The sequence below is a fragment of the Labrus bergylta genome, chromosome 11, assembly GCF_963930695.1.
Source record: "Labrus bergylta chromosome 11, fLabBer1.1, whole genome shotgun sequence".
In the NCBI taxonomy this organism is placed as follows: domain Eukaryota; kingdom Metazoa; phylum Chordata; class Actinopteri; order Labriformes; family Labridae; genus Labrus; species Labrus bergylta.
Genome location: NC_089205.1, coordinates 8,942,621 through 8,955,435, shown reverse-complemented (window position 1 = coordinate 8,955,435; position 12,815 = coordinate 8,942,621). Strand labels below are relative to the sequence as shown.

Below are 12,815 nucleotides of genomic sequence, written 5' to 3'. Positions count from 1 at the left end.
TGTGAGTACACAAAGAAGAATGTTGCTGTTGTGAAGGAGCATTAATTATACTTCCATCGCTTGTTCACTTCATATGTATTCATCATTATCTGAACAAACAGCTCGATATGGCTTTAAAACAATGAGTCCCAAAACAGTATTTACACCCACAGTAGGTCAAACCGGATTTCATTAGAGAGAAACTTAAACCTCTTTGTGGGTGGGTTTTGGGGGTTTGGGGTAATTTTTGGCCTTTATTGGATAAGAGCTGAACAGAGACAGGGAACATTGAGAGACGAGAGTGGGGGATGACGTTCATCGAAGGCTCTTGGTTGGAATCGAACATTCAGCTTCTACATCTTTACATGGGGCACACGACATAACCGCCGTTCACTGCCACTCTAATCAATGATTGTGTTTCCACAGTGAGCGCCGCGGTCTGTCCTAGGAGTGTGCCACCAGTCTACTACGCTGCCAGTCAATTTTTGACAGAGCACGCTGCTAGCACGCTCAAGCACGCTCAAGCACGCTCAAGCACACTGCAAGCTGGACAGACCAGAATAAGCTGGACAGGAAGTCTGACAAGGAAACGCACACAGCGTCCGGTCACTTTCAAGATAAAACAGAGTAGAAGTCTGTGATACATCTGATAGACTAAAGGAGTTTCTTACTACTGCTGCTGAATCTAAGTCCTCTGTTTTATGAATTTATATTCCTCAGATAAAAGCCTACAACAACAAGCTGTGTAACGAGGACTCTGGTTAACCACAAGAAGCTGCTGGGACCTGAGAAATACACGTTAACCCTGCAGGGATGCATATTCATGAGATTCGGTCCAGACAGCACGACTAACATCCCCGATGCAGTCAGAGAAGATCATTTACAGGGCCACAGAGCTGGGAGCACATTAGTCTATCACCATGTGATAAATATGCATGAGTTGGCTACAATATTGAGGGGTAAAATGATACTGATTTTCAACTTTGAGTGCCAAATCATGTTGTCACGCAAATGAATATCTTTCTGACATTGCTGAGCAGGAATCTGAAAGAAAAAATGTTTTATGTGTCACGCTTGTGGCTGCCGATGCTTTGGCTAAGAGGCAAAGCTTTATTTGAATGGAAAGCGTTACAGAACAACGAGAACTCTGGTTAAAGGATCAAAACGTATGATACCTTACAGAGGCTATAGTCCTCGTTGCTGTGTCCTGGTCAAATTACAATGAATACTTGAAGTAAATTACATAAAAAGTTATAGGTCAAAACATTAACTTTAGATCATCATCATAACTTAATTTGCTAGAGTTACTAGAGCCAAAATGGTTCCAAGTAAAGAGACGCAGTATAGGTTATTGCAAAGACTAGCCAACTGATCTGGATCACTAAATAGAGTTCCCATCACTAATTTGGATGAAAATGTATCTCCTGATCTAACGGGCAGGACAAAAGCATTACCTGAATACATGTGTCTGACAGGGTGCAACATCGTGTTCCCACAGTGCGTGATGGTTAATGAGGAGTCTGGAGGAATCAAAGGGACCTGTCCTCAACTTCATATTCAGTCAATCTCCGAGCTTAGGAACCTTTTGACCTTCAAATCCTTGATACCTCAGGCTGCCCTTAATCTCCTATTTACAGTTTGTGCATACAAATGGAGAATCTGAAGGCAAGGGACCAGATTCCCGTACTGTGAGATTTCTTGTTTGTGGTCGTAGTCCGAGTTGTTTTGTCCACTTTTATTTCAGCGTGCAGGAAAGAAAAATCTGTGCGAGCGGAGGGGGCGAAACACAATCTGTCAAAAGTCATCAATTTATCGAGTCAGTCTCTAACAAACGTTATCTAAACTACAAACTGAAGTCCTTTATTGGCTGACGGCTGCCTACCCAACTCAACTTTATTTATAAAGCACAGTTTATCCAAAGTGCTGAACAGAAAAAACAAGAACAACAACAATCAAAATGCAAGAACAGGTAACAATTAAGTCCAGTGTAAAACAAGACTAAGAGAGCTATGGATCTTGTGCTTGCAGGGTTATTGAAAATGAAAGGCAATTGAGTATAAATATGTTTTGAGGTGAGTTTTAAAAACATCAATAGTTGGCGAGGGACGGATGTTTGGAGGTAAAGAATTCCACAATTTTGCTCCTGCAATGGAAAAAGCACAATCCCCCATTGTCCTGGATCGGCTGATATAGGGACAGGAGTTATGAGAGGTAAACGGGGGCAAGTCCATTTAATGCCTTAAACACAACATCTTAAAGGGGACATACTAAGAAAAATCCACTTTGACAGTATTTTTGAACATATACTGTATTTGGGAGTGTCTACTGACCCACAAAATATAAAATAAACCCATCCAGTCCTTTTGTTTGTGGTCTGCATAAGTCTTACAACACAGAGAAAAATGCTCCGTTTCAAATTGTCTGATGTCACAGTGGGATTCTGACAAAAAAAAAAAAAATCCACTCCCCTCCCCTGGTATCTCCACCCATGGACTCCACCCCCAGCCTAGAGCAAAACTTTTTGTGCAGGTCCGTCATTTTTATTCTCGCTACAGAGGAGTGATGTCTACCGGGAAAACTCAGGGGGGACTCATTGCATTTAAAGAGACACACACACCAATACGGAGCGTTCTGAGAGAGCTGGTTTATACAGGGTCACAAACCTCCTCTGGTGCTTGATTCACGTTATATTTTGACCAAAGCACAGCACAGATGTTTCATTTAGACCACAGGAGACTTTTTGAAAAGATGGAGAAGGGAGGTAATATGTCCTCTTTAAAATCAATCCTCAGCTTGACTGGTAGTCAGTGTAAGGAGGCAAGATTTGGAGTGCTGTGATCCCAACGGAAGAACTGAAAAAGTTACCTTTCAATAAATCTTCATCGGCTGATAGCTGATTGGTTCAGAGATCGGCCTTCCTATACATGGTCTCTATTCATAATTACCAGCGTTTCCCATTGTTTGAGGACATGCTGATCCAGCTGCGACGCTTTAAAACGGTGGTGAAAATGAAGGCTCTCTCTCGCCAGGAGATATACAACACAAAGAACAGAAGTGGCAGGCAACAGAACATCACAATTTAGACCAATGATGACCTTTGTGATATCGCGGCTACACAAGACGGAGTGCATCCTCCCATCAGTCAGACTGGCGCACCATTGCCGGTTAATGATGTCTCAAACCCATTCAACTTTTCTGTGTGTGTGTGTGTGTGTGTGTGTGTGTGTGTGTGTGTGTGTGTGTGTGTGTGTGTGTGTGTGTGTGTGTGTGTGTGTGTGTCGGATGGAATGGTTTTTCAGTAGAAGGGATGAGGGCATTAAAGGAGCGTCCACCTCCGGTAATCGCTGCAGTGTCTTGATGGGGTGCCACCCACATGTCAACCCCACCCCCAATGCACGTCTGCAGCACATCCAATCACTGATAGAGAAATACATCGCTGCTGACTTAATAGAATGGGGTGCACGTATTGACAGATTGAGACATGCCCATGAGTCATTATCACAGAATGGATGGATGCGCTCCAAATAATGCAGGAGGTTGTAGAAGGGCAGTCACTGGTGGGGGCGGTGGGGAGCGCGATAGGTGGAGGGATGAACGGGCCAGACCATCAGTTCCAGGGAATCCCAGGGGAAGCATTGCCTACGCTTAACGCGATCGAAACCCGAGGCTGCGAGCACTAATGCCTTGACACTAAGTGATTAGCTACATACTCCTCCATGGCAACTTGAATCAAAACTAAACACATTTAATCCTCTAATCAATACGCAGGGAACATGACACCCTGCTCTGCCAAATTTGTCTGCAGTGCACTCTGCAGTTAAGAGTTAGAAAGAAGTTGTTCTCTTTGCTGAAAGTCTTCAAGCTGATGTGTGCTATCATCACACCAATGAGAAGCACTTTTGACTCGCTGATTGATCAGAGAAGTGCACACCTGCGACTCAGCATCCAGGCTTTGGAGAGTTTGAAGGAGGAGGTCTGGCGGGCTTTTAAAGAAGTCTGCAAGCACACACACCTGAAAACCCAACCAAACAAAAAGAAAAACACCTGAGCTGCTCTCCAGGTGACCCCAATCTTTAAAAGCAAACACCTTTGTTAGCTACTAAAAGCACTTGGTAAATAGAATGCAATGACCCTTCTTTGTAAATGGACCAATCGATATGTTAGCGTCTATCATGAAAACCTGGAGATTTTTTTTTTGAGCTTAAAATGATGAACAAAGATGCAAGAGCTGTTTTATATTTTGAGGGCAAGCCGAGCAGAAATCAAATACACCATTCTCAGCGTCACGTCTTAACAAACAGGCAAAGCTGCTTATACAAGATTGTTGTGTTTGCCTGTTTAAGACTTGTGCTGAAATTCAAATATCATGACCTTTCTCTGCCGTGTCACACGGGGGGAAAGCAGCAGCGTGAGCGTGTTAACTGGCTTCCAGGCAAACCAGACAAAAATCCTTTTATTTCACATAATAGTTGAAAGAAAGCCTGTACCCTCACTCTAAATGCATTGTCTTTATGACTTGAAATAAAACGCTCCGCAGTCCCTTCAGCTCTCTTATAAACTCTGCTTTGGGCGGTATAGATATCGTGCAGCTAAATTAATAGAACATATAACTCGTACGTTTGAATAATAACCACTTCCTTGTGGTCTGTGTTTTCATAAATGAGCCGAGTTAAAGGCCACTGAATAATTTTTTGTTCCTCAAATCAAATTAATTACAGAGGTGGAGGGATGCGGTTATCCGACCTGTACGGGCAAATATAATCAGGATGTGTGACGGCTGAGAGGTGAACGCCGGAGCCCGGACTATGGAGCAGGACTATCTCCCTCTGCCATTTCACTGCCAATTAAGTTGAGTGTCGCAGATTTGACTTGAGGCTCTGAGGATGGCAGAGGCGCTATAACGGCTGATTAATCTCTGACCAGGCAACAGTGTGGCACAGTCACTGTGCCGGCAGGCGCCACCTCTAAACGGGCGGGTGCTGCAATCTCAACAGGCCCAGGGGAGGGGGGGGGGGGGAACAGTTGTAATTAAAATGATCTCTGTAGGAAATATAAACCCTGATTGATAAGGTCAACAAAAAAGGCTGTGATGAATACATCAGCATAATGAAAAGTAAACGTAGCAGAGACAGTTAGCCATTACTGCGGCCAACAGGCAATTACAGCAACAGAGTAAACTGGGAGCTCACACCAGCTCTCAGACGCCCAGAGATGTCCATCAGCTGGTCACTGTGGATTATCTGGACACATCCCCAGTCTGCCAACGTCGAGGGATGTGTCTTAGCTCTCTTATTCCCCCCTCCCTCCCTGAAGCCACTTCATGGTTGCAGTGATCCGTGCCTTCTCTTGAACCTCAGAGATCTTAGCTAACTTTAATCTTCTTTGCACTGAGTGCTCTGGCTTCGTGCTTCACGGAGCAAGCTGACAGGAATCGTCTGCCCGGGGAGGACTTTATTAAATATAAAAGCTTCTAAGTAGATTTCTCATATGGATACATTGAGTCCTCAAAGTTCCTAACATTGATTTTGACTTGAGATCTTTTAGACTAAAGGGTAACTTGTGTAGCCTGCACCCATTGCACTATATGCATTAAACATTTATTTCAACTTTTAATATACAAAGTATTTCTCAGCTAATGTGCAGAACTTTTAACTTTTCAGCCACATGAAAAGGAGTTCACCAGTGAAGTCATATTTTAGGGCTATTTTTGTCTTTACCAGGTAGGACAGCCGAAGAGAGGTGGGAAATGCCTGAAGAAGAGAGTGGGGGACGACATGCAGCAAAGGTCCAAGGTCTGACCTGAACCCAAGGCCACAGTAAAGAGGACCACACCCCCAGGCACATGGGGCACATGCACTTGATATTGTTCTTTCATAGAGTTTGGGAGATTCACAAGAGCCACAACATCACCAACCAATGACCCTTTTTATATTTATTAGGTTGCAAAAACCCTGGATTGTAAAGATCCCACTGTGCAGCATCAAATGTTAATGTTGGACATGAGTTCGGAAATTTTGATGACTGGGGTTCAGCGTTTTTGCTGTCCCCATGTGGTTTTTGTGGGAGCTGGACGTGACCATATTTGGTCGAGAGGGAAGAGAGAGAAAGGTCAGCAGGGTAAAGGCAAAAACAGCCCGTGCCTGTGGCTGATTCCTTAACTGGTAAATTACCAAGTAAACCAATGCATTTCAAACAGAATGAGATTCTACATGACAGCTGGCTGACTGGAGGTGTTGAGACTTAAAAAGCAGAGAGATGCCAGGCTGTGGAGATGAACCAATGGATGAGAAACACGGAAAGAGAGCTAACAAGCCAGGTTTTTTTTTTTAAATGCAAACATCCATACATGCTAATAAGTGCTAACATGTAAATAAAATAGTTTCATATTAAAACTCACTAAAAATCACTGGAGCACGGGCTGTTTGGACAGCTTGTTTGACAGTGTGATACTGCCATTAACCACACAGCAGGTCACATTTATCTGACAATTACAGGAGGAAATCCTCAAAGGCAGTAACAACACAAACACAGCCGAGAGGTTGAAGAAGTTCAGTGAATGAATAAAATGAGTTTTACACCTAGCAGACAGCTCGCAGCAGCAACCTGAAGCCCATTATTAAATTGGCTGAGTTATTTAGATAAACGCAACCCTCATCCGTTCAGTGGTCATGAGTAGAGTAGGCAAGATCGGCATAAAGACAGAAACGGTCACCTTTCTTACCAGACTGGCCGTTTTGTTGCTGAATCAAATGTACTGTAGTCACGAGTATAGGGGTAGCTGGTTGTCATGGTTACAGGCTTCAAATCTGTTGATATAAGGATTTTGTGAAATGTCAGTGCAGGATATAAAATGGAAAAGTGGGTGGTCACGGTCACTGTTGAGCTCTATAGGGTTTGACTAGCTTTTAGAACAAGCCTCAAGTGGTGCCAGGCGGAACTGCAGTTTTTCACGTCTTCATTTGTTGACTACAAGGTTGCCAATTGAAAGCAACCAAACATCTTTCATCTGATCTGCCCTGCCTGTTAAATAGCCAAAACCTTGAGTTTATGAAGCACATTTTCAGGTAAAAAGAAAATCATTTTTCACCCGGTTCCAGTGTGTAGAGCAGGTTGTCAATCAATCCAAATGTTGTCCAGTCATTCCCCCACCTCCTGCAACCTTTTTGTGAAAACGTCCTTGGGCAAGACATTTAACCCCAAAGGCAAAACCGTCATGTGCATGAATGTGTGTGTGAATTTGATTAGTTATGATTGGCAGTTGGGGACTTCACGTCGCAGTCTCTCCAAACAGTGTGTGAATGTGTGTGTGAAAGGGTGCATGTGTCACAGTGAAGACTAGAAAATGGCCATACGAGTGCGGTCCATTTGAATTTTCATTCAGTTTCCGAGGGATCTTGTAAAAAAGTGAGAAGTGATATTTGTGATTATGAATAAAATCAAAGCTAACAGCTGCAGAGCTCAAGAAATAAAAAGCTAGAGGAAGGCTTTTAGTGCTTAAAACACAAGCAAGTTCATAACTCAGTCAGGGCTTCGAGCAAAGCAGAGTGTGTTCCTGCCACCTGGGTCACTTTGAGCCCCCCCCCTCCCCCACACTCGCTCTCAGACAGTGACCCCCTGCCCTCTGCTGTGCTCGCTACAGAACTCCTTCTTCTGCCTTCTCATCCCAGAGCTGTGTCTGGAGGACATGCAATGAAAACTGAACCCTGCACTTCTGCACCATCGTAAAGTCACCTCATGTCCTTGGGGATGTAATTGAAAATCATGACTTGGTCTGTAAATAATAAACCTGTTGCTCCGTGTTTGGCCTTTTTGTGGCTGGTATGTTATGGATTTAGTTGGTTGAGATTATGAGCTGTTTGTAGCCCTGGGCGGGGTGAGATAAAGCCAGATCACACTGAGCTTTTTTTTTAATTTATTTTTTTAGGTCTGTCGAGAGTGAAATCACCTTATGATTCAGAGGCCGCCCTGAAATTCCTTCGGTGTGTGAGTGAATGTGTAGGTGTGTAAAATAAATAAAGTATGTAAGCCTGTGCATGGCTGTTTACGTGTCATGCTGCTTTTTTGGCTCGTGGCAGGTTATGCATTCTGGACACGATCCTATAGCGCCTGGGGCCTGGTGTGTGTGTGTTACTGTGTGTGTGTTTGTGTTTGGTAACACCCAGAGGGTGGTGTGGGAGGTTCAGTGGCCGGTTGGAGAGAGGAGCAGTATTGCAGCAGGACCCCACAGCCCATCTGAGCCTAACAAATCCAAAGCAGTGATAGCAGACTCTGCCCTGCGAAACCACCCAGCAAGCTCTCCGACCACAGCAAAAAAACAAACACAGTCAGGCTCAAAGGTTTGTAGACACACAGAAAAAAAAATCATCAAGGTGTAGTTCTGCACCACACAGATGGAAAAAGGTGGAAACACTGGAAGGGGGGGAAAGTCCTGCCACACATATCAAAGTCAGATTTTATTTGCGCCTCAGTGAACAATGGCATTTTTGTTTTGACATTTCTCTCCTTTCTACCCCTCCACATTATCCCTGCAGAAAAATGATAGAGCCCAGACAAAGGTCAGGCTTTTATCATGAGCTTGTTTTCCAGTCACCTTGGACCAAGAGCAAAAGAAAAAAAAAATCCCTCCACAGTCAGAGTACATGAGCAAAGACGAGCTGGAGAAAAAGAGGATAAAGGAAAAGGCGCTGTACAAATTGTCTGACTGTTCCCTCTGTGTTAAGTGACTGTGGAGAGGTGTTACTGTACAGTATGTGTTGCTCTACTTTTAGATGGGGACTTAACCCGCAGAGATATCGAACAGGAGGACTGCTGCCCCGCTATATCCCCCCCTCTCTACCACCGACATCATCACAGCCCGTGAAGAAAAAACAATGAGAGCAATAGGAGCGGTATGCATGAAGGTACAGAAAAAAAACAACTAAAAGCATCCACCCAAATGACCAAGAGTGGATGTATAGGAGCTGAAAACGCACTTTTGGTGCCATTACCCCCAGCTATCATGACCCCTCTTTATCAAATGGCTTCACAGTCACAAATGCTCCCTCTGTGCGTCATTTGAGAGCCATTATCGTGGTCCATTATTGTATGTGCAATTTGAGGTATGGCATTTACAGCCTCCAGCTTTTTCCATGCACACAAACACACATATGCACCGGGAGCCCAACAAGAGGTACACCTACACAGCAAAGTCCTGACACATGGATCCTGAACGGTGAAAATGTATCGAACATCAAATGCCTCAAGCATGATTGCAGGAAAGCTATTGAGGAAACATCACAAAATGAAGGCTATGCAGGTATATTCAACCCTAATGTTCAAAACTATGTTGTGCAGTTTGTCTCGACTCAGAAGGACAGAGTTATGAACTAACAGTGTTACATCACATACATTATGCACCTGTATGGTTAAGAAGTGGATATGTTCTCTCTGGACAGACATTCAGAGGTCTATGAACAGGCTTAAATAATGTGTGTCTTCAATTCTCTCTGTATCCTTTTTTAGTTTCCGTTATATCAGAGACATCAACAGAGATGTTGCAGATACACACCTTCATCATTTCTATTTCTCTTCATGGTATCTTGCTTTCAGCCTTTTTATATATTAACTGCACAGTAAAATAAGTCCATGAAAAGTGAAACACAGAGCTATAGATGAAGAAATACGTGGATAGAAAATAACCACTGACTCAGAAGATTTGAACAATACTGTGCATCTCTGTAAGAGCCTCTCATGTGCGTCTGTGCAGGCCTGAAGTCTGAGCTGTGAACGTGTTTGTTGGTGACGGAGGGGGTCAGCTTAGGTGATGTGTTCTCAGGTCACTTCGATCCCTGCAGAATTGCGTTCTGGCCGCTCTGTGAGACGCCTCGGGGGCCGGCTGTGAAACAGGAGGATGGAAACACATTGTGCAATAAGAGTATCTCTCGTGTAATCCTTTTAGAATGGCTCGGCTTTTGAAGTGAAGGCCACCGTTTCATGGAACATGACGTGCACTATGCACAGTAATCTGGTTAAAGAAATGTGTGTGTGTGTTTCTGTGTGTGTGTGTGTGTGTGTGTGTGTGTGTGTGTGTGTGTGTGTGTGTGTGTGTGTGTGTGTATGTGTGTGGTTAATATCAGGAAGCTGAGGCTACACTTAACACCTATAGCAGACTGACCTTGAGAACAATTTGTCCTCTTGTCTGTTCATATATAGATTTGGTCGACTTTATCCGTCTTTTAAACCTTTTTTCTTCTATTGATCTTTGATTTTTTTTTTCCCCTCACTCTCAATCTCACCCACATACGCTTTCATCGCTCAAATACATCTAATCAAAAGCGTCACTCTTATCTGGTCAGTCGCTCTTTTCATCTTAGATGCCGGTATAGCTTGGACACAGGCTCTCTTCCCCCCCCCCCCCCAACAGACACTTTCCCTGTAGCACTTAGTCACCGGTGCTCCAGAGTGTGAGTGTGTGTGTGTGTGTGTTTGTGTGTGTGTGTTTGTGTGTGTGTGTGTGTGTGTGTGTGTTTGTGTGTGTGTGCGTGTGTTTGTGTGTGCGTGTGTGCGTTGTTCCTTCTGGCAGTCCATTCCATTTTGCCACGCTCTATCTTTCTCATATCATTCTAAAAAATCGAAGGCAAGTGGGCAAAGAGGTGTGATGAGAGGAAGAAAGTATCCCTACTGGGACTCTCTTTGGACCTCTGCTTAACACACACACACACACGCACACACACACAACCTCCTCCAGCAAGACAAGCCTGAAACTTGTAATTTCTCCTCCTTTCAAAATGCCACTTCTTTCCCAGAATAGAAGATTCAGAGGAGAGCAGAGAAACACAGACAGTGAGAGGACTGTGCAGGTACAGGAGGAAACCAGTTCCACCGTGTGATGACGCTGGGAGTTATGGGACTCGTTAGAGCTCACAGAGGTTGCCATGTTACGTTGGGAAATGCTGACATTTATTAAAGAGAACTTATTCTGGGGGAGGCTGTGTCGTTAGTCACTCAGTGACTCAAACCTCCTCGTTGTGTCTCTGAAGAACATTAAAGAGGTCTTTACCAAGCCGTAACCTCCGGTGTTGAAAAATGAAGCCAATGCAGAAGTGCAAAATCCTGCAGTTCATCAAGTGTCCACTTGAGGCTGGCTCTAGGAACACAGGAAGTCACATACACATGACTGACAAAAAAGCAATTTTTACAGCAGAAATTAACATGTTTACAGCCTGGTACAAAAAAACAGAAACCTTTGATTAGTTATTGTCATCACTGCTACACACTGTAAAGGGGGTGACTTTTACAAAAAAACGGCTCTGTTTTAATTTTTGAAAATTATATGTTTTATCCCCAGTTAGGTGTGTAGCTGATATGATTGACAGGTGGGCGTGGTGTAACGGTTCATAAAGGGGTTTAAAACCCGCCTCAGCTCCAGGTTGACTGAAAGTTAGACTGAGACAGGATTTTCTCAGGTCGGTTTCGCCCGTTCGTATTGACGGGTGAAATTAATTCACCGGGGGTCAGGGAGGGAGTAGCAGAGAGAATCACTCCCATGATTCCCTGCCAGCCTCCACGTCACCTTTTTTAATGTTTCGATTGAGAGCCCCCTGGCGGCAGATTTTACATACTGTAAGTATAAATCTAACCTGCAACTGACATGAATGTTAAACCAGTTTAAGTTTGCTCGTCATTAATTTAGTTTATTTGTTTATTTAAATCAGAGACAGTGTACAAAAAAAAAACATTAGTCATTATGTTCAAGCATACTTGTTCACAATACCTGTAGACATGAACCTGATACAACAGCCTGTTTATCAGCCTTGCTCTTGTCATTATGTGTGGATTACATAACAAGCTTCATAACGTCTCTATAGTCAAAGAAGAGAAAACCTGGACTCTCTGGTTGATTTATGTGGAATACAACATTATTAATGAAAGCATAACCTTGAGTTTTCTCGAGCTCAGACTGCACAAAGTGTATGTTTAACTTTTGCTTTCCTACAACGTATACTGCTCTGAATTTTTGAGAGCCAGCCCTCGTGTTTCGGCTGTCCAGCACATTGTTTTTTATATATTTTTTATAAATTGTTATTTATATTTCACATTTAAATCCGAGGGGCTGCGGTGCATGACCACGACGCCCTGACTGTGAACCCTCAGGATGGAAGCAGCACGGCCTGGGATGCAAATATGTACATGAAAGGGAGGGGTACACCATGCTTTAATCTCCTCCATATCTGAGAAACGTGTGCCTTACAATACGCCTAAAATGCACGGCGCACACTGATGCAGCAGCAGATCAAGTCCAGCAGCTGGTTTGGCTTTGAACAAGTCTAGATTCCACTCTGAAGAAGATGAAGGCAGGAGGAAAATTATAATCTCCATGACAACTAATCAGACGATACATATGAAGGCTCAGGGACACGTGTGTGTGTGTGTGTGTGTGTGTGTGTGTGTGTGTGTGTGTGTGTGTGTGTGTGTGTGTGTGTGTGTGTTGGATCTCCTGATTCTGTAATATCTATGTTGATATCAAAATGACAGAATAGGCCTGTTTCCACTACCAGTTCATCAAATACAGCGGCTTGGTCACTTGCCCAACCCAATATTAACGTAATTAACTGATTCTCGAGAATAAATAAAGGTAAAATTAACAATTAAAAAAAGAGAGGGCTCATAGACGCACAACGACTTCATATTCCCAAGCACTGAGCGAGATAGCATATTTGGTTCTCCCGCTCGATTTGGAGTCAGAAGAAGTTCCATTTTTGCTATTTAGCTATGCCTTCGTATCGCAAGTGCATCTTCCCTTGATGCCAGAATTTGAAGAACATCTCGATCTGTTTGTCCAAATTCCCCCAAGGATG

General features: G+C 43.6%; 1 protein-coding gene across 1 annotated transcript in view; it reads right to left on the bottom strand.

The window, feature by feature from the left end:
* Positions 1 to 12,815, bottom strand: part of LOC109986268 (calsyntenin-2) — a 242,381-nt gene that overhangs the window by 149,518 nt on the left and 80,048 nt on the right. The window lies entirely within an intron of this gene.